General features: G+C 48.1%; 1 protein-coding gene and 1 long non-coding RNA gene across 5 annotated transcripts in view; one reads left to right on the top strand and one right to left on the bottom strand.

The window, feature by feature from the left end:
• The window catches only part of AGAP1 (ArfGAP with GTPase domain, ankyrin repeat and PH domain 1), a 666750-nt gene that overhangs the window by 109816 nt on the left and 529732 nt on the right, over nt 1-27202 (top strand). The gene's annotated exons all lie outside the window — the stretch shown is intronic.
• Nucleotides 227-26678, bottom strand: LOC122753599. Its single transcript, XR_006356292.1, has 3 exons — nt 26414-26678; nt 12659-12748; nt 227-593 (listed from the first exon to the last, which is right to left on the bottom strand). It is a non-coding gene; the product is annotated as an uncharacterized LOC122753599 (long non-coding RNA).

Below are 27202 nucleotides of genomic sequence, written 5' to 3'. Positions count from 1 at the left end.
CTCAAAAAGCAGCAATAGGTTAATGGACTATGAGAGTGGGCAAGCGACCCCCTCACAATCCCTCTATGAGGTGTTTTGGGGGGAATATGCGTTGGGTAGGGGGCGGGAAGTGGGATTTATTGGGAAGTATCAGTTGTGTCAGAAACAAAGTGCAGCAATTATGGCAGTTTTTTTTTTAAAAAAGAAGGTTTTATTGGTTTCTTTTCAAAGCAGGTCTAAACAATCGGCCCGGATATCATGACTCAGTCTTTGTCCCGCATTATTTGAGTGAGAAATTAAATTCCGGAGACGGTGTAAGATAATGATGGCTCCCTGCCCCCTAAAGAGTCCATTAGGGCTGGGTAGCTTCTAATTGTAGCAAGAATGATCAGATTGCGCCTTTAAATCTTTTTAAATGCTTTCCTCCGCTGAAGTCTTGGGTTTCCCTGATTTCTGAATTCGCGTCCAGCCATTCAGAAAAAGGAGTCCTTATCCATTTCCTTTCATTTCCTTCTTGGGAGGCAAGAACCTGTTCTACCAAATCTTCAGAGGGAGTGGTCTCCTCTTCTCTTCCAAGTACCTTTCCCCAGAGCTAAGATGAGGGGCCACCAGCACTGGGGAGAAAACGCAATAATAAGGATGTTGCAGCAGAAGAGGAGTTAGACAGTGATTGGTGGGCTGCTTGTCTTCTCATGTGTCTGGGATAAGCAGCTGAGGATAAAGAAAGCTTTGGGGCTGGAAGATTTAGGGGACCAGATGCAGGGTGAAGTGAGCAGAATCAGGAAAACAATAGGGAAGAAGATTAAATGAAAATGGAAAACAACAACAAATCCAAAAACGAACGATTGGATTTGTAATGACCAAATGTGGCCCTGGAGAAGAGTCCCCCCCCACCCCCCCTGCCAAATGCCTCTCCCTCTCTCCTTTTCTTACAGTCAGGGGACTAGGCTGTGCAGTGTTATGTCTTCTTTTAGACACCCAGTAGATCCCTTGATTGTTTTTTTCTTTCCCTTTTTTTATTTTTGGCTATAAAGGATCAGTCCGTCATAAATGGGCTGGGTGAAAATTCAGTTAGATGGATTTGGAATTTTGCCAGTCCAGAGCACTGGGATGAGTCTGAGAAGATGAAATTGAAGAGAGATAGATGTCAAGTTCAAAAAATCACCATTGCTACAGTGAGATGGAATTCATATGATTGCTCAGCAGCTAATCTAAAAAGGGTTTGGGGGTCTTAGTTGCCTGCAAGATGGCTAAGTGAACAGTGCTATGTGTTTTCACTAATAGTGACAGATCTTCCAGGAATAAGGTTCCATTGTTCCCTGTCCTCCCCCAGCCTCATCTGGAGTCTTGTGTTCAATCCTGGGTACCACATCTCAGGAAAGGACATAGATACAGTAAGACAGTGTGTGTGTGTTTGGGGTGGGGTGGAGACTGTCAGGATGGTGAAAGGCCTTGAGGCTGTATCACCTAAGGAAGGGTTGGAGGACCTGAGGAGGTGTAGACTGGAGGGAATGAATGTGATTGCCACAAAGAACATTAGGCTGTTGTCCAAAAAGCCTCCGACCACTGACCAGTGGGCTCCCCCAGAGGTGGGAAGCCCTCCCTCCTTGGAGGGCTTCCAGAAAGAGCTGCCCATTCATTGTCTGTGATGTCAGAGTGGGCATTCCTTCTGGGTGTGGGTCAGACTAGGTGACCACCCAGGGCCTTTCCAGCTCTGACATTCAGTGGGCTTTCAGATATTCCAAGAAGGCAGCAGCAAGTGTCTTAGAAGAGTGTCTTGGAGGAAGATTGTCACAGAGACTGACATTTAAACAAACAAACAAACAAACAAAAAATTGGCCCCCCGATGGGGTGATCTCGACGACTTCCTTCTGCACTGCTTGTGACAGTATCCAGTAAATGAGGCCTCCCTTGGGGGGGGGGGCGCGGGGGGAGGGCCAGATCTTTGGCAAAGGATGGTCTCATCAGCAAGTACCAAGACAATGGGGACTGGGGTTTTCCCTTGCATTGCATCCCTAGGGCTTATGGCATAGGGACAGGCACAAAACAGGTGATTTAAAAAAATGTTTGACTGATTGAATATTGTTCAGGTGTTTCAGAACAAGGTGGCCCAAGCTCCCTCAAGTTAGCTTTGAGAAAAAGATCAAAAGAGATAATATGTAAAGTGTTATATACATATTTGTTATTATTAGCGTTATTATTTCTGATTTCTCTCTCCCCACCAACCCACCTCTCTCTCTCTCTCTCTCTCTCTCTCTCTCTCTCTCTCTCTCTCTCTCTCTCTCTCTCTCTCTCTCTCTCTCTCTCTCTCACACACACACACACACACACACACACACACACACGATGGAGTTTAATTAGGCCTGTGCTGAGCCTAGTTGATTGGGAATTTGGTGACCTGACAACTGTATCCTGTCCCCCATTATCCAGGCAGGCAGGTAGGCGCCATGCTAACTGAGCCCTCTGCCTTCCCTTTGGGGTCCACCAGGGGAAAGGTTGTGCCTGGTTTTCTTCCTCATTTTGTAAAGTTAATGAACAAGTTTGAAGAGCATGCCCCCTTCTTGGGGGAAGAGTGGAGGACACTGCGGGTATGATTTGTGTTCATTTCAGCTTCCTTCTGCTTAGAAAACAATGCATTGGTTTTCTTCTGTGTCATGGCTCTCCCCCCTCCCCCTCTAATCCCCGAGGAAGCCACTGCTGATTTGTGAGCTCCTGTGCCTTGTTCCTGTTCTCTTCTAGAGAAAGAGAACCAATGGGAGGGAGGGTGGGAGATGATTAGCATTAGATATGGAAGTTAGAGTTAGGGGTCAAAGGGTAAGGGGTCCCATAGATAGGGAATTCGGTTCCTAACCTACTAGACCCCTACTGTACCTGGGATTTTCGGGAATCCTACTGGACCCTGCATCTAACCCCTAACCCACCCTTTGGCTGCCCCCTCCTGGTGCTGCCCACATCTCTGCCAGATGTGTTTTGGCCCCGTGCCTGATAAGGTCTTAGGTTGTAGTCAGCCCTTCCCAGTCCCTTTAGGAGAAGGGGAGTCCTGCACCACTCCCTGAAGCTTGCTGAGCCTCTGCTCAGAGCAGAGCCAGTGGCAGAATTGCCCCGGGGTAAGTGTGGCAGTAACAAATGCCTGGGGAGCTTGAGCAGGGGAGATCTGGGTAGTTTCTTAAGGAGGGTCAGTTGGAAGGTCTGGGAAGCAGAGGGGACTTCACAACAGTTACTTGAGGGAAGGCTGAGCTGGGCTCTTTGTCTCTGTTCCTGTCAAAGCCCAGACTTTCTCTCTCCAAGGACAGTGCAGGCTCTTGATGTACTTTTGTCTGGGGTTATGTTTCTTCCCCCCAAAGCCTCCTCCACAGTAAGAGCTGCTGGAATGGCTCCCCTCAGCTTTTTCAGGGCTACCAGTATGAGATGAGCAGAAGAACAAGTGGAAGCCCCGTGAACCCTCTATGGATTTTCTCAGATAACTTTGCCTGGACATCTCCTTTGTCCCTATCCTCTGTGTCCCAATTCATTGCCAGAGTCTGGGGAATCAAAGGAAGTTTTATGGAAGAATCAGAGAGACCAATGAACCAGGCCCTTAATACAGTGAATCATCCCTGACTCAAGGATGGATTGGCTCAAAGAGGCCCCCATGAGTGGGGAGCATCAGCATTGTAAGGACCCTCAGAGAACATTGAGTCTGGCCTCCTTTTACGTAGATGAACAAACATAGCCACCTCCATCTCCTCTCTTTGTACTGGCTGCTTGGTCGGTGCCTGGAATGCACTCCCTCCTTAGGTCTGCCTCTGCCACATTCTTCCTTCCTTCGAGATGCAGCCAGGTACATCTTTAGCATGAAGCCTTTCCCATTTCCTCAGCTGCTGTTGCCTTCCCTGTCTTATTTTTATGACTTTGTATTTCTTTTTATTAGCTTTGCATTTAAGTGGTGTCTATTTTACAGGTACTTGTCTTCCCTCATTAGAATGTAGCTTCTTATAAGTAGTATTTTTTTTTCATTTTAGTACTTATATCCCCAGCACAATGATTGGCACATGATGTGTGGATTGTTTGGTTGTGGTTAAGTGACTGGCTCTAGATCACACAGAGAGAAAGCAGCTGAGCAAGCATTTGAATCCAGATCTTCTTCCTACTAGCCCATGCTGCCCTCCTCAACATGGGGCCAGGCACTGCCAACACCTCCAAACTTGGGCAGGGAATGGACACCACTAGAGTTCTCCAGCTGGTGGCCATTGGGGGACAGACTTGCCTCAGTGATTCAGGTTGGGGCTGGGAGTGCAATAGGGTTCTCCTTCAGGCACATCTAGTTGCCTTCCCCCTTCCCTTTCCACCCCCATCGCTGATGTTACTGGCCAGGAGACTCTGGGGATTGACTGGGTAGACTCCTGTTGTCTAAGCATGGAGGAGGAGACAGGTTTCCATCATGGAAGATTCCAGATAGAGAAGATTCTAGCAAAAGGCAAGAGGAAGGTGGATGGAGACACACATCTTGAGGAGAAACAACCTGTCCCAAGAGAGGCCAGAGGGGAATATTAGCACCCTTTTAGTCAATGAGCAAATGTGCATTTTTAAATGCTAGGCACTGCGCTAAGTTCTGAAAATAAAAAGCCAGTTCCTGTCCTCCAGGTGCTTACATTCTAATAAGGGAAGATCACACAGAGAAGGATGCTGAAAAGGGATGAGGAAAAGGCTCCCTAAAGCACAGTGTGATGTCAGGAGTCCAGAGAGTTAGGAGTGGGGCTGGCCTGCACCCTTCCTTTTACAAGCTAGAACTTTTTTTTTTTTTTGATGGGATTATGAGGGTTAAGTGACTTGCCCAGGGTCACACAGCTAGTAAGTGTCAAATGTCTGAGTCCGGATTTGAACTCAGATCCTCCTGAATCCAGGGCTGGTGCTCTATCCTAGCTGCCCCCACAAGCTAGAAATTTTTTTTTTTTTTGGCGCAGGGCAATAGGGGTCAAGTGACTTGCCCAGGGTCACACAGCTAGTTAAGTGTCAAGTGTCGGAGGCTGGATTTGAACTCAGGTACTCCTGAATCCAGGGCCGGTGCTTTATCCACTGTGCCACCTAGCTGCCCCACAAGCTAGAACTTTTAGGAGCAACTGGACAGTGGGACAAAAAGGCTGATGGGGGCAGAGTGTTGTGGTGGTAAAGTACAGAGGAAGTAGTTCTATTTGTTACTCTGCCTCCCCTGGAATATAAACACCTTGAGGGAAAGTCAACAACCCTCAGTATGTGCTAGACTGAAGTCAGGAATACAAACACAAAGAAAGAAGGCTCCTGGCCTTCAGGAGCTTACATTCTAATAGGGGAAAGGCGGCACACCAAAGGGAGCTGGAAAGCTATAGGGAGTGCGTTGGTTGACACATATGAGGGCGTGGTGACCAAGGCTGGAGAGTACGGTATGACTGATCTGGGCCCTTCCCCAAAATGGCGGTTCTGGAATGGGTGAAGGTGGCCCCAGGGCCAGAGGGAAAAGGAACTAAAGTGAGTTACACAGGCCAGAGAGTGAGATAATGCTGGTCTCATTCTTGTCTTTGTGTCTCAAGTGTCTGACACATAGTAGGCACTTAAGTAACATTTCTTTGTTTTAGTTGAAGGGAGGCCCCTGATAGCACTTAGTTCGAGATGCTTGAGTCCACAGAAGGCTCTTAGGTGGTGAAGGGTGGGGTGGGGGAGGAGGGCATTGAACTAGGAGTTCCTTATTGTTTGTGTGTCCCTGGGACAGTCATTTCTCCTCTGTGGGCCTTAGTTTCTTCATTTGTAAAATAGGGCTAAGAGGAGCACTTGCCTCATGGGATTGTTGTGAGGACCAAGTGAAATGCTGTGGCTTAAAACCATTGAAATGTTAGTGGTTATTATCATTATTGTTGGGGGGTGTGGGGGGCAATGGAGTTCCCCATAGCCAGACAGTCTTCAAGTGGAAGTTGGATGGGCTCTTGTCTGGGATGTTGTGAAGGGCTTCTTGGGCAACTCCCGGGGCCAACTCCAAGGCAAAGAAGGCAGAGTAGCTTCCCTAGTTAGCTGGGGTTGAGAGTTTAGGAGGGAAATGGGAGTCCAGATAAGATAGCTGCTCAGTGAAGGGGTTGGGCCCTTCCAAAGCTAATCTTCCACAGTACCGTCTTGCTGAGGACAAGGGTCAGTTCCTTTCAGCCAAGACTGTGTAGCAGGGCTGAGTAATACCTCAAGGGACACCAATAAGGCAAAAGCACGGTTAGAGGAGAGCAGAAAATAAAGGGAATGACAGAGCAAAAGATGTGGGGGAGACAGAGGAGAGGAAGAAAAAAAAAGCTCAGGTGGTCATAGTGGTGACGTGGGGAGCCCACTCTAGGACTGAGACGAGAGAGGCATACATTCAAAACCCACCCTAGCTTGCTAGCCAGGTGATCCTGAAAAAAACATTGCCCCTCTGAGCATTCGTTTCTGTGTCTGTAAAATGGTTTCATAATACTCTACCCTTCTTCTAAAGGTTGTTGTGGTGAAGGTTCATACTTAAAGTCCTACAGAATTGTGAAATGTTATCATTAGGGAAGGACTGTGGGACACGGGACCTGAGTTCAAATCCCAATTCTGCTACTTACTCTGTGTGACCTTGGCAAGTCATCAAACCTCATTGCCCTACCCCCTCAGTTTCCTCCTCTGTTAAAAGAAGGGGCTTAACCGGCCGGCCTCTGTGGTTTTCTTCTCTTTCCAAGTCCTTGGCCTGTGATATTAAGTCATGTCCTCTCTCTGAGCCTTAGTTCCCTCCTCTGTAAAATTGGGCTTGGCTAAATGACTGCCAAATTCCCATCAGGCTCTAGATAGATCTAGGATTCAGCAAACCTAGGGAGAGGTCCCGTGGGGTTGACATTTCCCCTGGTGCCTGTTAGACCCCTGGCCTGTGAGACAGACCTCTCACAGGGAAATAGCCTAATCATGTTCCCATTGGGAGGGCTCTGCCCATGCCCTTTTCTCCAGGTGTAAATTTGTGCCAATGAACCGGAGTTAGGAAGGGCAGCTGGAATTTGGGAGGCGTTAAAGGTTTAAGAATAAAGGCATTATAGCTGCATCATGGGCCCCTTCCCTTCTCGGTGGCAAAGCCCAGGCAAAGCTCCGCAGATCTCCGCAGAACTTTTAATATTTTATTACCTCACACTTCATCCCCAGGATAGGGAGGGAGGCTGGGGCAGAGAGGCTCTCAATCCAAGGGTTTGCTCCATGTGCTCTCCTCTCATTGCTTGTTGAGGCTGACAGCTGGGGCATGAGGTGACCCACGCTGGAAACCGGGGACCCCAAGTATGGAAGGAGGCACCTCAGTCATGGGTCAGCACTGAGCATGTGCAAAGAGATCCCGGAGAGCAGCAGCTTGAAATAAACAAGTGGCTCTTCACCTTCTGAACAAGTTTGTGTTTGTGGGTTTGCACATTTTCTGAAGATAAGAGCGGGGTGAGGGAGAGCTGACATGGGACTTAGAAAGTCATGGGTTCAGGTCCCACCCTGACCCTTCCTGGCTGTGTGGCCTGCTAAGTGCTCTCAGCACACCAGGATTTGTAAATTGCAGAAAGGGCCAGTGTTCATGGGTACAGAGAGTATTCTCTCTGGGAGTTCCCCTACACCTAGGAAAGTGCTGGTCACCAATCCTCTGTCTCCCATTGGGTACAAGTACTTCATTTCCCTTAGTCTGAGAAGACTTCCCAAGGAGGAATCACTTCCTCATAGGTAATTGTACCCATGTTGTCTCTAGTGCCTGGAATATTCTCCCTCTTCCCCTGTGCTTCCATGCAGGGCTCAACACAGGTGCCTACAGGCTCTCCTGCCTGTTCCCCAAAGGACCCAGTTTATTTTCAGCTGCTCTTGGCCCCCAACTACTTTGGGGTTATTTTATATTTATCTCCCTCTGCATATATAAGTGCCCTTCCCCCTCCATCATCAGAATGTAAACTCATTCATTGTCATCTGAGTATCCACAGCACCCAGCGCACTGCCTGCTACATAGGTGCCAAGAGGTACTAAAAGAACCTGTGTTCAAATTCTGCCTATGCCATGTCATTGTGCTGTGACCTTTCTAATCGTCTCCTCCCTGGGTCTCAGTTTTTCCATCTGTAAGATGAGGGATTTGGATTAGGTGACCCTTCTATCTCTAAATGTAAGAGACTGTGCTTAATAAATGACTGTGGAATGGAATTCCATTAAAGTCAAGCTAGTCTCAGAAGGCAGGGCTGCCTCCAGGCCCATCCATGGCTACTCACTCTCTCTTGACCCAAAGACATCAGTTTCACTGGCCCGCCCCATTCTAGTGGAGAGGGGTCGGCCTTCCTGAAAGTCACAGCTTCAGATGCAGTGAGAGGGTTGCGGGGGGCCAGTGTTCTGAGCACAGATGTTCTCACAAGCAGATTGTGGTGTGTGTACACATATGTGTGTACACATGTGTGCATGCTTGCGCATATGTGTGTGTTTTCCCTTGCAAAGAAGACTCTAATCCTGTACACGTTATCTATCAGAAAGCAGAGCCATTCCTTGTGGCAGCAAGATACCAGTGAGAATTGAAACATGGAGGTCTGAGCACTGAAATAAGCCGCCTGCCTTGCTTCTGCAAAAAATAGCAAGCCTTCTGGCTTACTGTGAAAGTCATCACTGCCTTATGTAACGGGTGGATAAAGAGATAAATAACCTGTGGATAAATAGTTATGTAACAAGTGGATTAAAAAAAAAAGTTACCCCCTTATATAAGCAGGAGACAGAGAGGCTCATCAGACTTAGTGCTGAAGGGCACCTCAGAGTTGAGGGAGCCCAGCCCCATAGTGGTACAGGTGAGGAAAATGCAGCCCGGAAAGATGACTTGTCCAAGGTCACACAGGTGTTAGCTAGCAAACCACTTGCCTCAGATATTATGCAGGGGCTTCATTCCAGTAATTGGGGAGTTCCTCCGTGTATGAGTTGGGCTGATTGGCTTCTGAGGTCTCCCTTCCAGCTCTCCCATGGGACCTTTGCTTTGAAATCCTGGTGTCATGACTCCCAATTCACAGCTCTCCCTGTTTGCCCACACTGCCTCATCTCTTACTCCAGGCCTATCTTCCCCAATGATTCTAAGAACCAAATGCTCGCCTCTTCTGTTTTCCTATCTGCGTTTTCAAAGAACTTTCAAATGAGCAGATTACCATATTGCAGTCTCATGGAGCTTGGCTCACTTCAGGCATGAAAGGCATTTCTTAGAAAGTGGCCCACAAATGAAGATGTGTATATTGACTCATCTTCCCCATGGGCTTCATTTCATTATGTAGTCCCAAAGAAGAGAAAAAAGCATTCTCCCGATATGCAATAAAAACAATGCAGCTTAAAGTCCCAGCACTCAGCGATTTCCAGGAATTCTCTGGCTTTGTCGGAGCCTCTGTGTCTATGGGAAAGTCAGAAGGAAAATCCAGTTCACGTGATCCCTGCCACAGCAGATCACTGACGTTTAAGGAGGTCTCTCCACTGATGAATCTGTTTTCTGCAGCTTCAGTGATGCACAGTTACAGACCGTGAGGGCTGGAAAGACCCTCCTCAGCCATTTTGTGCAACCCATGCTTGACCGAACAGCCTTCCTAGCCCCAAGTACTGGGAAGAATTTCCTTTTCACCAAGAGATGCAGAATTCCAGTCTCCCTAGAAGTGCTTGGCTCTTGATATGTGATAGCCAGACTATTAAATATTCATTGGCCCTGGGGCAGCCTGGTACAGGGAACTAGGAGAACTGGACAAAGTTAAGAAACCTGGCCTCTGCTACTTAGTAGCAACATGATCTTAGACAAGTCACTTCCTCCAGGATTGATTGCCACCACCACCCCTCCCCCAGGTCTGTCACCTCCGCTTTTTTCTTTCATTAATTTTCCACCTGTTATCAGATCACTGAATCCTGAAAGCTAATTTCTGTAATATTTATGACTGTGCTAGGGTTGAGGTTATAATTCATCTCATTTATTAAATAACTATTGTGTTCAGGGCTCTCTGGCTAAATAGAAACCAGGGTGGGATGAGGGGGCTCTGTGTCAGGTGCATCTAGCTCCTTGAAATCTTCTGCTGGCCCCCACACCCCCACTTTTTGCAGGGACACTGTGCTGAGGATTTTTTCACCATGGCCTGGCTTTTCTGGGATCCACGTTCCCCCAGCCCTCTCTCCTGACAAATGCACCCGTCTGGGCTCTCCCCAGGCCGAGGTTGCCCCAACTATGTAGTTTCCTATGTGTAGCTTTGTGTTGTGTTGGGTGAGGAGGTTATAGGACTGTCTGAGAACCATGCTTGCTGTGTGTAAGGAGAGTGAATGGGAAAAACAACCCAGTAACTGCCCTCCAGGGCTTCTGGGAGGGAGAAGACATAGACTCCAATAAGTCTGATCTATTAAAAGGCTGTGATGGGGCAAAACAGAGTCTTAGATGCCTCGGGGGACACAGGAAGGGCAAGATCATTTGTAGCTAGAGTGAACGGGAGCCTCCTTGCACAAGGTGGCAGCTAGATTTCTACAAGCCAAGGAACACACAGACTGAGACCCAGACGATTGGGCCCTGCGCTGGCTACAGTAAGGGAGGAATGGAAGCCAGAGAATCCATTGAGAGAATGGGCTAAAAAGATCGATTAATTAATATTTATTCAGTGCTTGTGGGGTGTCAGGCTCCCTGCTGGATGCTGGGTATACGAAGACAAAGTGCCACAGTCCTTGCCCTCTGGGAGCTTACGTTCTAACGGAGGAGATAATATACATACACTTACAGACCGAATGAAAAATGAATGCAAGCTCCATTTGAAAGGGAGCTGGAGGTGAGTTCTTAAGGAAATCAATGATTCCAAGAGGAAGAAGGATCTTGAGGGAAGGAAGGAAGGAAGGAGGAAGGGAAGAAAAAAGAAAGAAAGAATGAGAGGAAGGAAGAAAGGGAGAGAGGAAGGAAGGGAGAGAAAGAGAGGAAAGAAGGAAGAGGGGAGGGAGGAAGGAAGAGAGAGAAAGAAAACAAGCAATGAAGTGAGAAGGGTTTGTGTTGGTGTCTTATATTTTTTCTGGTTCTCCCTCTGATGGTTGGTTTTTGGGTTTATGTTACAGTCATCTCTTGAAAATAAGTTCTATTGCTTAGGGCCATATCATAGAACTATAGATTTAGAACTGGAAGGAAATTTAGAGGTCATTTAGTCCAATCCTCTTATTTTATAAATGAGGAAACTGAGGCACCCCGAGGTCAAGTGACTTGTCCAAGGTTACACAGGTAGAAAGTGGCTGGGCCAGGATTTGAATTCAGGTCCTCTTTTGGCCCTCTCATGTACCTGCTCTTTGTGGGTCCTGTGGGTAGAGGTGGATACAGCAATGTCATACATAGATGGATACACAGAAGATGCTTAATAAATATCGAAATTTATACATTTTGAAATGCAAAAATATTGAAATCTGCCTGAGCAGGCAGGGTTCTGCTGATGGGAATGACTGGTGAAAACTGGCTGCTTCTGCTTTCTTACCCATCATCTTAGTTTAAATAAGGCTGAGGGTTTTGTTTGTATCCTTGTGTTTGCTTCTCCTCCTTTCCCTTGGGTCCCACATCCAGGTGGGCTTCCCAAATGGCTCCCCAGGACTTGGCCAACTTGGCTAACAGTTGCTCAGAGTCACTTAGAGCCCTTAGCTTCTGTCACTAATTCTATGAAGGCTTCCTGTGCCCATGCTGGGCTCCTAACTCCCAGAATTACCCGTTCCCAGCCAATTACATCCTAGCAGGCTTCCTCCACATTCTGAGGTGCCCCCCACCCCCACTGCAGCATTGGTCCTGTACCTCCCCACCACAATGGTGCCCCACACAGCTGGCAAACAAAAAGGACATTCACATACCGGGAGCGGGTTTTCCCCATGCCCTCCCCCAGGCCAGAGTGTAGGTTTGCTATTCCCGAAATTTAATCACTCTTTCAGAACTGCACAAAAGGCTCATGGCTGCGGGCCTTGGACCCCGATAGATTGCCTTTGTACTGGTTTAAAAAAATAGCACAAAACAACACCCAGCCTGAATAGGGCTGTTTAGAAAGGGTCACATTGGGAAGAATGGAGAGCCGACAGGGAAAGTCTGACCCTCTCCTGATCACTCTGCAGTGTGTGTGTGTGTGTGTGTGTGTGTGTGTGTCTGGGGGCGGAGTTGTGGGTGTGTCTGGGGGCTGCGTGGGGAGGGACCTCTGAGGACAAGCCTGCGTCCTAACAGCAATTAGCCCAGTTGAGGATTGAGTAGGAGGAGGGATATGGCTCCATCAGGCTTGCTACTTACAAGGAGGGAAATATTGCCCAATTGAGAGTCAGACACAGAGGGGTGTCTGAATGTACTTAGGAGAGAAAAACCAGCCCCTAGTCTCTTTTTTCATTACTCTAGAATGGGCACCAATGGAATGCAAAACATGCAGGATTTGCTTAGTGCCCTCTTGGGGAACAGCTTCCAGAATCTGTAGGGGAAACCCTGTGAGATTAGCACTCTGATGAGAGCGTTGCCCACCCATCACTTGGTAGAGAGATGGTGACTTCTGGGTACACCACGAGTCATTTGTGAACAGCCATACTCATTGGGCTGGTGTCTTTTGCTTAGGATCACTTTATTATGAGAGGCTTTTATTTGGGGGCTATGTGTGAGCAAGTCATTGGAAAGTTACTGTGATCTCAATATTTTTAAAAATAGCATGAGGCAACTTAAAAATATATATACTTCACTTACCTTCTTCCATGCTTTCTGCCCAATTCCCTTTGATCCACTAAATCTGTCAGTCATTGAAGGTCAAAGGAAGCAAGCTCCCAATTGAATATTCTTGGAAAGAAAATCAGGAAATGGAATTATGACTGGGCAGGCAACATAACTGACTGTGCCCACTACACTGGCTTCCCAACAGAAAAAAAAAATGGTTCTTCCAAATGTGAGTTCTTTTGAGACGTTACCACGAAGGGCTGTAAAAAGTGGGGGAATTCTTGGTGGAGTTGGCTTTTGTTAGCTGTTTCCTATTACCCTTAACCATTAGTCAGAATGGCAGCTTCAGAAGATCTGAAGGCACTTCTGAGCACCTGCTATGACGGCGTTTAATTGGGAACATTGCTGAGTGGAAATGCTCTGGTAACAGTCTGGGTTAAGTGTTCAGTGGCTTCTCGCATGGGCGAGTCCATCATATTTAAGAGAAACTTTCATCTTTCTTGGCTTTACTTTTGCCACAAATCTTTTCCAGTCTTAAAAAAGATTCGTCTTCATCACCTTGTTCTGCTCATCATAGAAGAAGGTATCATAACGTTACTGGGAAGTAGTTTCCTTGCCCCCCCCCCCACCCAACACAGTTCATCTGCTCACAAAATAACTGGGAATCAGGCAAAGTGTCTTTTGCTGTTGTCTTTACTGTTGATGGTGGAGGTGAGCTGACCTCAAAGGATTATTTCAGTGCAACAAACAAACATTTGTTAAAGCTTTTCTTTGGGTCCAGTCTTTCTGCTCAGTAATGGAGCTAAACATTGAAAAGTGAAAACATTCCTGCCTTCAAGGGACTTACATTCTGCAGGTCTCTTCCTGTGGGTTGGGGGGGGCAACATGTATGTGAGGGGGAATGAGGGAACAAACATTGATTTAGACCTACTATGTGCTAGACTGTGTGACAAGACCGCTGGAAGGGAGGTGCTATTATCCTCCCCATTTTGCCATTGAGGAAACTGAGGCAGGTATTGGTTAAGTCACTTGCCCTGGGTCATACAGGTAAGAGTCTGAGGCCAGATTTGAGCTATCGCTTCCTGATTCTAGATCCAGTTCTCTCTCCATAGCTGCATAAGTACCTAAATAGCATAGATCAGTCAACCTTTATGGAGTGCCACCGTGCTAGGCGCGCTAGGGATGCAAAAAGAGGCAAAAGACAGATACAGAGTAATTTCAAGAGAGAGAAGCAATCAGGAAAGGCTTCCTGTAGGAGGTGGCTGGCCCCTGAGTTGTGCTTTGAAGGAAGCTAGAGCATCTTTGAGGTGAAAGGGAGGAGGGAGTCTTCCAGATCCAGGAGACCATGGGTACAAAAGCACCAAGCCAGGAGATGGTAGGTCTTGGCTAAAGGGCAGCTAAGCAGGCCAGGCAGATTGGAATGGGAAAGGGAATAACAGAGAGGAAAAATCAACCACTCGACTGACAAGTATTTATTAAGCACCTACTGGGTTTTAGGCCCTGTGGCCAAAGACAAAAGTAAAAGAGCCCCTGACCTCAGGGAACTTACAGTCTAGCTAGAAAGTTAGGTGGGAGCTAGATTGTAGTGGAATGGTCAATGCCAGGCTGAAGATTTTGTGGGACTTCCCCTACTCAGAGACAGTGGGGAACCATTGAAGATTTTGGGGTACAGAGGTAACCTGGTTGTACTGGTAAATACTTGCTCCTTGTTGGGTTTCTTTGAAGTGGTTATTTTTTATTCTTTTCAGACAGAGATGATCATAGTTTACATTTAGGTGTTACTTTATTGTTACAAAGTGCTATGGCTTCAACATCTCATTAACTCCCCAGCAAGTCAGAAAGTAGCCATTTCACAGTGGAGGATGTCCCTTTCCGTGTTCTTCATTGAGTAATATTTACTGCTTCCCATGTGCAATAGAAACATGGGGCAATAGGGAGCCACCAAAAATTCTTGAGCAGAGGAGTGACCTCAAATGACTGACCAAGGGTCCAAAAGGCTGAATGGTTCTTTAGTGCCTAAAGCCACTGAATTAGCAGTGCATTTGGGGCTCCGGCCCAGGGCACCATCTCTTAAGTCCTCTGTTCTTCCCCAACCCCCTTTGGCCTTGCGATCCTTTGGGTGGTTGCTCTGTCACTTTCATTCATGGACATTCTCTAAAGTAGCATCAAATGGCATCAATCCTCTCACAGAAGAATTTGACCTTTGCCCTCAGCTGAGCACTTCTAGTTGCCAGCATCCTCAAAGACAGAAGCCTCTTGGGGGGGGGGGTTACTCTTTCTGGGTGATTGTAGTGGTCGACTGCAGCTGGCATCTTGGGACTGCACTTATGCCCGTTTCCTTTGGCTCTCTGTGTCCTTACCATCATGGTTCTCCATGGCATGGCTGATGACCAGCAGAAGGTTAAATCTCCATTACTGGTGGAGGAGTGAGTAATGACTCCAGTGTACACTGGTCTGATAAGGTTTGGTGCTGAAACTCTAGGCAGAGTAGTTTGCTCCCATCTTATGGTTAGAGCAACAGCAGTTGGATCATTCTTCAATGGATTTAGAGCTGAAAGGGACAGTGGAGCTCACCAAGGGTCCGCCTCCCTACCCCCCCCCCAGCCATTGTTTGTTGAGGAAACTGAGGCCCACAGAGTCAGGCAACTTGCTCCAAGCTGTAGGGTCAGGACTTGTAGGTTCTTTAACTACACTCAGGGCTCCTTCCAGTGCCCCATCCTGCCTTTGGGGTTAGGGAATGTTAAAGATGGATCCTGGTTGAGGAAGATCAAACTGGAAAACCATGGACGCTGTGTGCTTTCACCCAGAGCTGGGGTTAAGGAGCACAGGAGGTGGAAGGAAGCCACTCAGTGCCCAGCAGTGTGCACATGGCCCAGGGCTTCCTGGGCTTCTGGTCTCAGTCCATGGGGGCTTGATCAGCTTGACCCAGATGGCACCACACCCTGGGGTTTTCTTGGCCTGTTTTCTAGCCCTAAGTGACCTCCAACTGAATCTTGGCCAGTTTGATTGGGGGGGGGGCATTTGCAGGTGTTTCTTTGGGGAGAGGGAAGCCAGAGATGGGGGCAGGGAGGAGTCTCAAGGAGAGGCGGGGGGAGAATCCTACTCTCCTCCACCCCAGCACCGGCTCCTCTCTGAATGCTTTTTATACACATTGGAACTGCCTGCCCTTTGTGCCCCAAATGGAGTCCCAAGGAGTGAGACATGACTCAAATGACTGAACAACTCTTTCTCTGTCTGTCTCCCTCCGTGTGTGTGTGTGTGTGTGTGTGTATGTGTGTATCACATTCCCTCTCTCTGTCCTCTGTCTCTCTTTCCTTCTGTCTCTGTCTCTGTCTTTTTCTGTCTCTCTGTCTCCCTTTCTCTCCCTCTCTCTGTCTGTCTCTGTTTCTCTGTCTCTGTCTCTCTCCCTCTCCTTTCTCTCTCTTGCGCTCTTCCTCCTTTGTCTCTGTCTCCCTCTATGTGTGTATGTGTGTGTATGCCCCCTCCTCTCCCTGCCCCCTCCTTAAAACAACCATGTATTCCTTCACATATACTTTTTTTTTCTTCTTTTTTTTTTTTTTTTGGTGAGGCAATTGGGGTTGAGTGACTTGCCCAGGGTCACACAGCTAGTGTTAAGTGTCTGAGGTCGGATTTGAACTCAGGTCCTCCTGAATCCCGGGCCGGTGCTCTATCCACTGCTCCACCTAGCTGCCCCCACATCTACTTTTAACATTCTCCTCTGTGTCCCCATTTGGTTCTGCCTTTGCCTCCTGGCTCCCAGTAGAAGAGAAGCACCTTCTTTTTGTTGTTCTGTCATTTCACTCAAGTCAGACTCTTCACATTTGGGGTTTTCTTGGCAGAGACACTGGAAGGATCTGCCATTTCCTTCTCCAACTCATTTGACAGGTAAGGAAACTGAGGCAAACAAGGTGAAGTGACTTGCCCAGGGTCATACAGCTAATGAGTGTCTGAGGGTAGATGCGAACTCAGATCTTCCTGACTGCAGGCCCTGTGCTATGTCCAGCGCACCACCTATCTGCTCCTTGAGGGCAAGCCTACTTTCCTTTCTTTGTTGCCCCAGTGCCTCTGACTGGTCCCACTGTGGAACAGTGAATGCTTCTGGGACAGGCCAGCAGGCACCATGCTTTCCTTCCCTCTTTGGTTTATTTTAGAGGCCAAAAGCAAAATAAAATAACACATAAAATACAATTTTTTAAAAGCCACTGGCTGTGGGTGGAAGCCATGCATCTTGTGTTTTTATTAGACAGACTGGTGCATTGTGGGACTTTTCTCTAAACCCTAAAGGGGCTTATATTCTGATGGGGAGGGGGCTATGGAAGAGACGAAGTGACTTGGACAGTGCCGCTTGGCACTAAGGAGACAGATGCAGGCTTGGAGGCCTTTTGGCATTCCAATGCCTCTTATCCAAAGCCCTGGGCACTTTGCCCCAACTTTAATGTGCTGGTGAATGCCCAGGAATGACTCTGTTGGATTTTACACACTTTTATCCTTCAGATTCATCTTCGGCAAGCTTTATTTAGGCCATAAAAGCTACAGTGTCTGAGCAAAACCAATAGAATCAAACAGTTTTAGATAGATTTTTCTTTCCTTCCTCTACAGTGGAAATAGCCGTGGAGTGGGAAGCTCTGTACACTTGCAATTTCCCTGCATGACCTTGGGCAAATCAGCTCTCTCTAGGCCTCAGTTTCCTCAGTCTGAAAGGAAAGAATCTTTGATAAGAAGCTGTCTAGGCTGCTTCCAGCCCTCACATTCTAGGATTCGAAGCGGGAAGAAGAGGATTACTCCAACCCATGATTAGATTTCAGTGCACGCTCCTGTAATCTCTCTACCTGGAAGAATAGAGTGACAAGGGACAAAGCATGATGCAACCAGCTTGGCTGGCCAGCCATGATGCTATCACCCTAATCCTTCCAGGAATCTGGATAGAGAGGTGAGCCGCCTCAGTGTGGGGCCACTGCCACTGGAAAATGCAGGAACATTGCTGGAGCTGTCCTGCTGCTCCTTCTAGCAACATTGGTATTGGCAGAGACCCAGTGTGCATGCCAGGTGCAAGCAGGTGCAGACCACTGTTTGTATGTGGTGGGTAGGGCTTCTTACAGGCATTAAGGACTCCTTCAAATCCTAAAGCAGGGGAGGCACACTTAGAGGAGCAAAGAGCTGGAAAAGACCCTGGAGATTCTCTCATGGAACATCTCTGTATCCCATCCTCCCATCCTCCATCTTCCACCCTCCGTCCTCCATCCTCCATCCTCTATCTCTGTGTCCCATCTTCCTATCCTTCATCTCCCATCCTCCACCTCTATGTCCTTGCACCAGCTGTCCCCAGGGCCAGGAATTGAATTCCCCCCTTACCTGAGCCTCATAGAATCTCCCCAGACTCAGCTCCAGTGTCACTTTCTTCATGATGCCATTGCTGATCCCTTCCAACTACTGTGCTTTCTCCCCTCCCCAAAAAAGAAAAAAGAAATGACCTTGTTTCAGTTTTGTGCATCTCCTTGGATAGAATATAAGTTCTTTGAGGGCAAGGACTCTTTTTGCTTTGCCTTGGTTTCCCCACAGTGTAAACACAGTGCCTGGCATATATCCTAAATACTTAATAAATGCTTGTTGCTTGAAGAATTCATTTTATCGGGGAGGGAATGGAGGCCCAGACAGCAAAATGACTTGTTTCAGGACACTCAGTGATTACTGTGAGGTCCTTAAAAAGGGCCAAGATAACAGCCTCCTAGGCTTGTGCTCTTTCTACCAGACCCTGTTTTCTATGTGCCAAGCTCTGTGTATCTTGGCAGCTAGATGACCCAGTGGTTAGAGCACTGGGCCTGCCGTCCAAACTCAGACACCTCCGACAAATCACTTAACCTGCTTGTCTCAGTTCTTTCAACTGTAAAACGGAAATAAATGATCGTGCCTACATCTCAGGGTCAAATGAAATGATAGTTGTAAGAGCGCTTTGGCAGAGTGTCTAGAACATAGTAGGTGCTTTATAAATGCTGACTATTGTTTTTACTAATTATTAACTTATTGCTATACCTACCTTGTAAGGGGGGGGGCTGGTGAATAAGGAGTGCCCCCAGGCAGATAGAGGAAGTCTCTGTAGTTCATCAGGACCGGATGACTGGCTATTCACACCCCTAATTTCCTGACCCCCTGCTCATGGGAAGATCTTGCTCTGACAAAGAATCCTAGATCTAGGGCTGAAAGGGACCTTGGAAGCCATCCAGCTCAACCCCTGCCTTGCTCAGAGGCTGACAAGTGGAGCCACTTGCCCAAGGCCCCCGAAGCAGGAAGCACCAAGGCCAGGATCCCAGCCCAGGCCTTTGGCTCCAAATTCAGGATTCTCACCGCTCCGCCATGCCGGATGAGACCCAGCCTCTCCCCGGCTGGGGGACGAGGAGAAAAGTCTGGGAAGATGCATTGAATTGAGGGCTGCCCCCGAGCCTCTGGGAATGTTGGCCCAGGAGCCGATGGGGACAGTGAAGGCTCTGGAGTGTGGCACCTGGAGGATGACATGGGTCGCTCAGGGCCGGCTTTCTTCTCCTTTCTTGTGCCCATTGGCAGCCACAGAGTGCTGGGGAGTCAGTTCAGTTAATCCCATTCAGGAAGCACATATGAAATACGTCTGTGTCCCAGGGGACACAAGGACAAAAAAGACATCCCCTGCCTTCAAGGAGCTTCTGTTCTCTGGGGTGAAGAGTGGGCGAGAGCCAAGAGCTGGAAGGACTCCTAGCGGCCCTTCCCTTTACAGAGGAGACAGGCCCAGAGAGCACGACTTGGAATCCCGTGCCCTGACTCTGTAGATGAAGAAACCAAGACCAGAGAAGAATTGGATGATCTGTCCAAGGTTCCATGGGTCGAAGTTGTCAGGTGTGACTGGAACCCGGACCCTCTGGCTGCAGATTAGCCCTTTGTCCTCTGTGGGCTGGACCCTGGTGGATCCCACCATCCCATAGCCATGACTCCCACTGGGACATTTGGAAGCCAGGAAGCTCTGCTGCTGACTGGGGGCATTTAGTGTTAACTTTGCCCCCTCCTGGTGCATCTATCTGGGCGCTTGGTGTTTGGGGACTTTGGCCGTGGCTTCCCAAGACCCTCTTGCCAGTGATATTTATCTGTTGTTCTCATTGTTTCCTGATCTTTGGAATGCCTGGAAGTTGCCTGAGTGGGGCTGAGATGGGGTAATGGAATATATTTTTAGAAAAGGGGCTGTTTGTTTGCATCCACAGACTCTGAGTGGTCCGTTGTGTCAGATGTAGGCCTGACAGTACCATAGTCCCAACCCCCACCTTTTACAGCAAAGGGAATTGGGGACCTTAGAGGCCAAGGGCCTGCCCTAGAGTCACACTGTTAGCAACTGGTCAGGTCAGGATTGGAACCCAAGTCCTCCTCTTTCCTCTGGCCCACTCTGCCTCCCTTGGGGCACGTGCAATAAGTTCCTATAGAAGGTAACACCTGTGGGATACGCTGAAGGGGCCTTGGGGTTCAAAGCTGGGCAGATGGGAGAGGGCATTCCAGGCATGGCAGGCAAGACCAAGAGAAAGGAAATTGACTTCAGAGTCTGAGGGGCAGCTCTTAGGCCTGCTTGGCTGGAATGTGTTTGCCGAGAGAAACAATGGGTCTTGGAAGGGTCAGAAGACGACCCCTTCCACCCAGCTCCAACATGCCAAGAATCTACAAAGCTCTTAAATGACTTCAGGGAGAAGCATCTCGAGCAAGCAAATGCCAGGCTGGGCGTTGCCAGCAACAGGTGGTGCTGTGAAGGCATTGCAGGCACTGGTTCTCCTGACATCTTCGGGTGCCTCAGCTCCTTGGGCCTGTTGCTAGGCCAGGAAAGCAGAGAGCACAGGCCTTCTTCCAGGCCCAGGCCCCACACAGCTGTGCCCCTTTCCCATAAAATACCTCAGCCTTCTGGGGTTGGGTTTCTTCACTGGCATGGAGAAATCTGGGAAGAGAGCTTGCTTCCCCAGAGCTCTGTTGATGGGCTCTGGCCGGGTGCCCTGCCGACCTCACCACTGAGCTCTATGGAATGTGACCTTGAATGCTGTTGGCCTTGCCAGGGAGAGCAGCAGGTGCCAGATCTTGCCAGGCTTCCTTGGGACCTTTCAGTGTCTGTCTAATTTGGAGTCAAGACAGGACCTGTGTTCATGTCCTCTGCCACTCGATACAACAAGCAAAGGTGTAGCCTTAAGTGACTCCTCTATTTCCTTGTCTTCTGTTCCGTGGCTTTGGAGGCATTTCAAGTCCCAGCTCAGCTTCTTAATGCCTGTGTTTCCTTGGGCAAATCTAGATGACATCTTCTCACCTGGAAAATGAATATTGCACTCTTTTGATCGGCAGAGATGGACCAGGTATGCGGATGTTGTCAGATGTGGCTGTGGCACTGCCTTGTTCTGTTCAGTGGTATTTCTTTGTTACAAGGAGGGGAGATGGGACGTGTTTGGAAAAGGTGGCCGGGAAGGGACAATACATATCAATAAGACGTTGTTAAAAAGACTGAGAGCACTGGAATCGATGACCTTCCAGCTCCCGATCCTTGATCCTGTCTCAGGCCTTCTGTTCCCCAGCCTTTTCCAATTACATTGGGAAATTACAAATCTTATTATTACGTGACAGCATATATCATTCCCATTTTTATGGTGCTTTACAGTTACAGACACTTTAAGTAGATTATTTTATTTGAGGCTCTTCATGGGCCTGCGTGGAAGGGCGTGCAAACATGATTAGTCTGATTTTACGAGGAGGATGTGTCTTCTCTGATTTAAGGAGCTTGCAATATCTGCTTTCATTGACTCCTAGGTTGTGACAGCCAGAAGGTACCACTGATATCTAGTCCAGCTCTTTCGTTAGACTCAGGAGTTTAAATGAATGGCACAAAGTCACATGGGGTGCTAGGTCGCATTGCAGTGGATAGAGCACGGGAGGACCTGAGTTCAAATCTGGCCTCAAACATTTACTAACTGTGTTATCCATAGCTGTTTGCCTCAGGTTCCTCAATTGTAAAGTGATCCTTCTGGAGAAGGCCAACCACTCCAGGATCCTTGCCAAGAAAACCCCAAATGGGGTCACAGAGTCCAACATGACTAAAAGGACTCTACGACAAAAATCTCCACATTTAAAAAATGGTACAGAAATAAGTGAGTGCCCACAATGCCACGATCGAGCGACCAAAGCTGGTGTTATATGAACTCACCAGGTTTTTAGCTGCTTTTCGTAGTGGTAGAAAGAAAGGCATATTTGAGGTCAGAAGACCAAGATTCGAATCCTCCCCCTGCCCTGTGGTGGTTATGATCTTGGGCAACTTGCTTAGGACTGAGAGATGGAAGGACCTTAGAGATCACCTAGGCACACAAGAGAAATTGAGGAGGTGAAGGAACGTTCCCATGATTGCAGAGATGACTCAAAGCATGACAAGAATCCTGATCATCCTCACTCTGGTTTTTTTGCAGGACAATGAGGGTTAAGTGACTTGCCCAGGGTCACACAGCTAGTAAGTGTCAAGTGTCTGAGGCCGGATTTGAACTCAGGTCCTCCTGAATCCAGGGCTGGTGCTTTATCCACTGTCATCTCACTCTTTAGCCACAAACAAACAAACAAAATCAGTTCAGCTCCTTTAAAACATTACAGACCAAGAGGACTGGCCACCCCTAATGGCCACGGGGAAGGGTTGTTGAGAAGTGGACCCCAATTTCATATTGACAAGTCCTAAGAATGACATTCAGGGGATCAGAGTTCTCAGCCATAGACCCTCCTAGTGACCTCTGTGGCCTGAGGCACTGCCGGGTACATTCCCGATCTGAGGAGAGGGTGCCCGCAGTGATTAAATAACCAACCCTCTCAATGACGCCAAGAAGTTGGGAGCCAGGCACAGCAAAGATGGTTGTTTCCCTTTTTTGCTGATGCAAACAGCGTTAAGGGATGATGAAGGTCCCCCAAGGGAGTTAGAGGACTGGGTTTGGAAACCTGGTGTTCCTCACTACTCCACCATCTTGCCTCTCCACCAAGCTGCACTGACAGTCCCTCAATGATGGGACATCCTGAAAAGGTCCTTTTGTCCTCAGAGAGTCATCTGGTTGTGGTTCAATATTTAATACAATAGAAGCAGCTCCTCGGGACATTGTTTGGTTTTGCTTTTCACTGAAATGTCATGCGTCATCTTGGACCTTCCTATTGGTCCAAACCCCAGCTGAGTTCTTGGCATCAGGCCCCAAGAAGCGCTGGGCTCCTGGATATATTGTTCTCCAACAATTCTGCTCCAGGCAAGTGGACGAATTGTTTGAGACAGTTCTGGCTGCGTTGGCCACAGCTTCCTGTTTTCCTGGGTTTGGGGGCCAGCATCAAAATCTGCTTCCCAATCGCCCATAGCAGGTATCATTTGTAACCCAATATTCTAGCGCTCTTCCCCTCAGCCAATGAACAAGCATTTATTACCTGTGAGGCATGATGCTAAGGGAGAAGAACACAAAAGCAACAGTGAGATGAGTCTTGCCTTCAAGGAGTTTGTAGTGTAACCAGGAAGACAACATGTACATAAATATAAATGTGTGTGTGTATATACATATATAAAATATATGTTTATATATATATACACACATATGTGTTTGTGTGTATGGTAGTTCAGTCATTTTAGTCATGTCTATTTGTGCTTCCATTTGGGGTTCTCTTGGCAAAGATACCGATGTGGCTTGCCATTTCCTTCACCAACTCATTTTACAGATGAAGAAACTGAGGCTAACAGGGTGAAGTGACTTTCTCGGGGTCACACAGCTAGGAAGTGTGTCCGAAGCCAGATTTGTACTCAGATCTTCCTGACTCCAGGGTCATCCTATCTATCCTCTATCCACTGCAGCCCCACCTAGCTGCTCTATCTGACCTGGTTATTTGTTGATGGTGACAATCACAGGGGCAGCAGAGAATCCTCCTGCAGGGCAGGGCAGGGCAGGGCAGGGCAGGGAGAGAGGTCACCCTCAAGGCTTCCTCCCCTACTCAGTTCTACAGCAGTTTTCCAGTAGTGCTTTGAGAGGAGAAAAGGCTCACTGACTCTGAGCAGCACGGTCATAGTCAGAGGGTGAATTTTGTTTGATACCATCTTGCTATTAGAGAATAGAGTAATTCCTTTGTAGCCATTCCCATTAATCTTCCGTTTGGGGATATTAGTCCAGTAGATCAGCTTAGACTAAGAATAGGCTTAAAGCAAGTGTGTCGGGTTGGAGCTGAAGTAACTTCTAATCCTATGACTTTTCTATCTTAAAAATGGCTTGTTTCATGTTGGAAATGGAAGTAATTAAATACCAGTTCTGCCTTTGAAGGCCTGAAACTCTGATGTTCACCAATGGCAGAAGCCAGAAGGCAGGGACACGGCCCCCCGTGGATTCAGTGTGTTGGGGTGTGAATGAAATGGCACATAGTGTTGGGGCTGAAATCACATGATGATATGGCAGAGATAACATGGTGCCCTGGAAAGAGGACTAGATTTGGGGTCCAAGCACCTAGATGCAAATTTGGGGTGCATGACCTTGACCCCTAGACAGCAGGAATTATCTATCTCTGCTTTTGGATCCTGTGTGCCTGGGTTATAGGAGAAGCATAATAAATGCTCTCTGACCGAGTCCACATTCAACAAGAAAGCTAAAGGCCTGTGGCACAAAGTGTACTGCTATAGATCCTCCAGGATCTTGGTGATAGCTCGCCAATCCTTACTTCCTTATTCCATGAGATTCTTGCCCACATCTTTCTGTAGAGTCCCCCAGAGAATACCCAAGCACCATATTGGTTCCTTCACCCCAGCTGTCCATATGATATATTCCTCTCCTGATACTTGATGGATCAGCCTCCTTTCCTCATAATGATGTTGTTTTATGCCCCTTCTCATAAGTAGGGGTATCACTGGTGATGACCACTACCCTCCCCCTGTAGGAAGGGTTGGAACTGGGCCTATGGTTCTATAGATTCAAGTAGACCCAGTCAAACTGTGGCTGCCAGGCCTATATCCTTTCCTCCAAGCCCCTGCTACCTACCCTTACAGAGTGACTTCTTTTATGAACCTAGCTGGAAACTCAAAAGCCGATTTTAAAAAGAAGGAAAGAAAAAAAGGGGAAAAAAATTTCCGCCACGTGCTTTCTGGCCAAACTTCTCCCATTCAGCTGTCAGTGTGGTATTTTCTTTGATCACTTCTGACATCAACCAGATGGGCTCCCAGGGGGAAGCTAGGACTTCCTTTATAAACCATAGAGCATTTCTTTTGGTTCAGACCTAGGATTTCATGGGTGTGGAAGAGTCTGCTGATGCAAGTGAACAACTTTTCTGTAATTCATAATCTTGGGAGAGTCGCTGGGACAACTAGAGGCCACATCATTTCCCTAGGATCACACAGCAGAGACCTGCAGCCGGGTCTTCTTTATTCCAAAGCCAGCCCTTTATCTACTATAGGGCGCTCCCTCTTCCTCTCTCCTGCCCTCCCCTCTCCTCCTTTCCTCTCTCTTCCCCTCCCCTCCCCTTCTCCCCTCCCCTTCTCCCCTCCCCTTTCCTCTTTTCTATCTCATTCTCACTCTCTCTCTCCATCTCTTTCATTCTTCCTCTAGCTCTAATTTGGCTTTCTCTCCATTGCTCTTTCTAATCTCTTACCTTTCTTTGGCTATCTCTGCTTTGAGCTTTATCATCCTTGATCACCTTTTCTCTGCCATCTTTCTGTTTGGTTGTGATCTCTTCTTTATCACTTTCCTCTCTAATCTCTGTTTTTCTAGTCTCTTGGTGTCTCTATCGTCTTCTACCACTATCTTCTCTTTCTCTCTGATCTCTCCTCTCCCCTGTGTCTCTCTCATCCTTCCCCCCTCCCTCCAATTCCCTCCATCCGCCACCATCCATACATCTCTTTCTATGTTTAATCTCTTAGTTTCTCCGTATCCATCATCCTCTATCACCACCCCCAAATATCTATCTAGTTCTCCACCAGATATGTCTCTACATCCTCTATGTGTAATGTTTATATCTCTCTTGTTTTTCTTTCCATGTCTCTCCATTCTCTGGCCTCTTTCTCTCTTCTTTGATCTCTCTTTATCGGAAAGAAAAGAGGAAAAAAATGACGCTCAAGCATGGACTGGTGGGGCTGCCCACATTGGTGTCACAGCCTTTACTAATGTATCTCAATAGGTCCTCCTGGTCCCTGCAGCTTGGCCAGGCCCCTCCAGGGTGGCCTCATAAAACAGGGTTAGCCTTTGCCTCAGTCCCTGAGCTCCTTCTGTGGACCAGCCTCACTCAGGGCTCCACTCTCTTAGTGGCTCCCTGGACAGCTCTGACCCTTTGTGGGATTGGCTACAAGCTACCAGGCAGCATCAGCTGTTAAACACTCCTTCCTGGGACCCACTGATCCACAGAGGCGTGGTACCCATTTCCGTGACTGTGTTCAAGACTCCTCAGATAACAGCACAGCTGCTAATCGCCATTATTGATGACAGGGCCCAGCAATGCTAGTTCTGCCTGTCCTAGTTCGCTGAGTCTGGGAGTGTGAGGGACGGAGGGAGTGTGTGTGTGGTGGGACACCTACCCCACATCAAGGACAATCAGGATTGGAACCACAAACAAGACCCTTTCGAAAGCATCTCCCAGGAGGGAAGAGGCCCAGCCGGCTGCTTCTCCAGCTTATGTCAAGGCCTTAGCTGACCAAGTTTATCCACAGCCTGGATTCCTGGCCATCAGCAGGCTCTAAGTGCAGTCCAGGCCTCTAATAAAATTCTATCTTCACCCCATTCACTGGTATGAATACAGTGAAAATAATAACAGCAAAAATAATAATACCTCACATTTCTACGACGTTTCAACATTTCAAACCGCTCCCCTTCATCCACACAGTGATGCAGGTGGGCAAGTAACTTAACCTTCACTTGACAGGGGCAGGGCCGGCAGCAGGCACACAGCTGGCGTCAGAGCTGCGTGGTGAACCCCAGAGTTAGGATGCCTGGGTCTCTGGGGAGTGCAGCACTCTGGCCCTGGTTTTTGATGACAGGCACGTGTCATCCTGTGCCCACACCTACACTCCAGGGGAGCAGGTAGAACTTGTGCTCGTCTGGCATCCCCTGCAGCCACTCTGGGTGGCACCTCAGAAGGAACCTCCCCTCCCTCCTCCTCCTTGGCTTCTTTCAAGGTCCTGCCTCCCACGGGCTCCAACAGGCGCCTGACTCTAGAGCCCCGCCTCCAATTGGTCCTGCCCCGAGTGCGTTTGCCCCACACTTTCTGAATGTTGCTGTCTCCTCCCTTAGACTGTAAGGTCTGAGGGCGGGGACTGCCTTTTGCCTTTCTTTGTATGCCCAGCACTTAACGCAGTGCCTGGCACACAGTAGGTGCTTAGTATGTGACCGACTGATGATTGTGTGACATATTGGCTAATAGGAAACAACATTCTTCTGTGAACTTAGGGGGATGGATGCACTTTGGTTATATAACAGCTAAGCCTGAGACTTTCAAAACTCAAATTCAGCCAGAGCCTGGTTGCTACAAATGGCTGTGGTGGCTGCATAGATTTTAACATGCTGCTCCCTGCTGGCCATTAGTGGAACTGTCAGTGCTTTCTCCATCTGCAGGGGATGA

The sequence above is a fragment of the Dromiciops gliroides genome, chromosome 4 (assembly GCF_019393635.1).
Source record: "Dromiciops gliroides isolate mDroGli1 chromosome 4, mDroGli1.pri, whole genome shotgun sequence".
In the NCBI taxonomy this organism is placed as follows: domain Eukaryota; kingdom Metazoa; phylum Chordata; class Mammalia; order Microbiotheria; family Microbiotheriidae; genus Dromiciops; species Dromiciops gliroides.
This window is presented reverse-complemented; position numbering and strand designations above follow the sequence as displayed.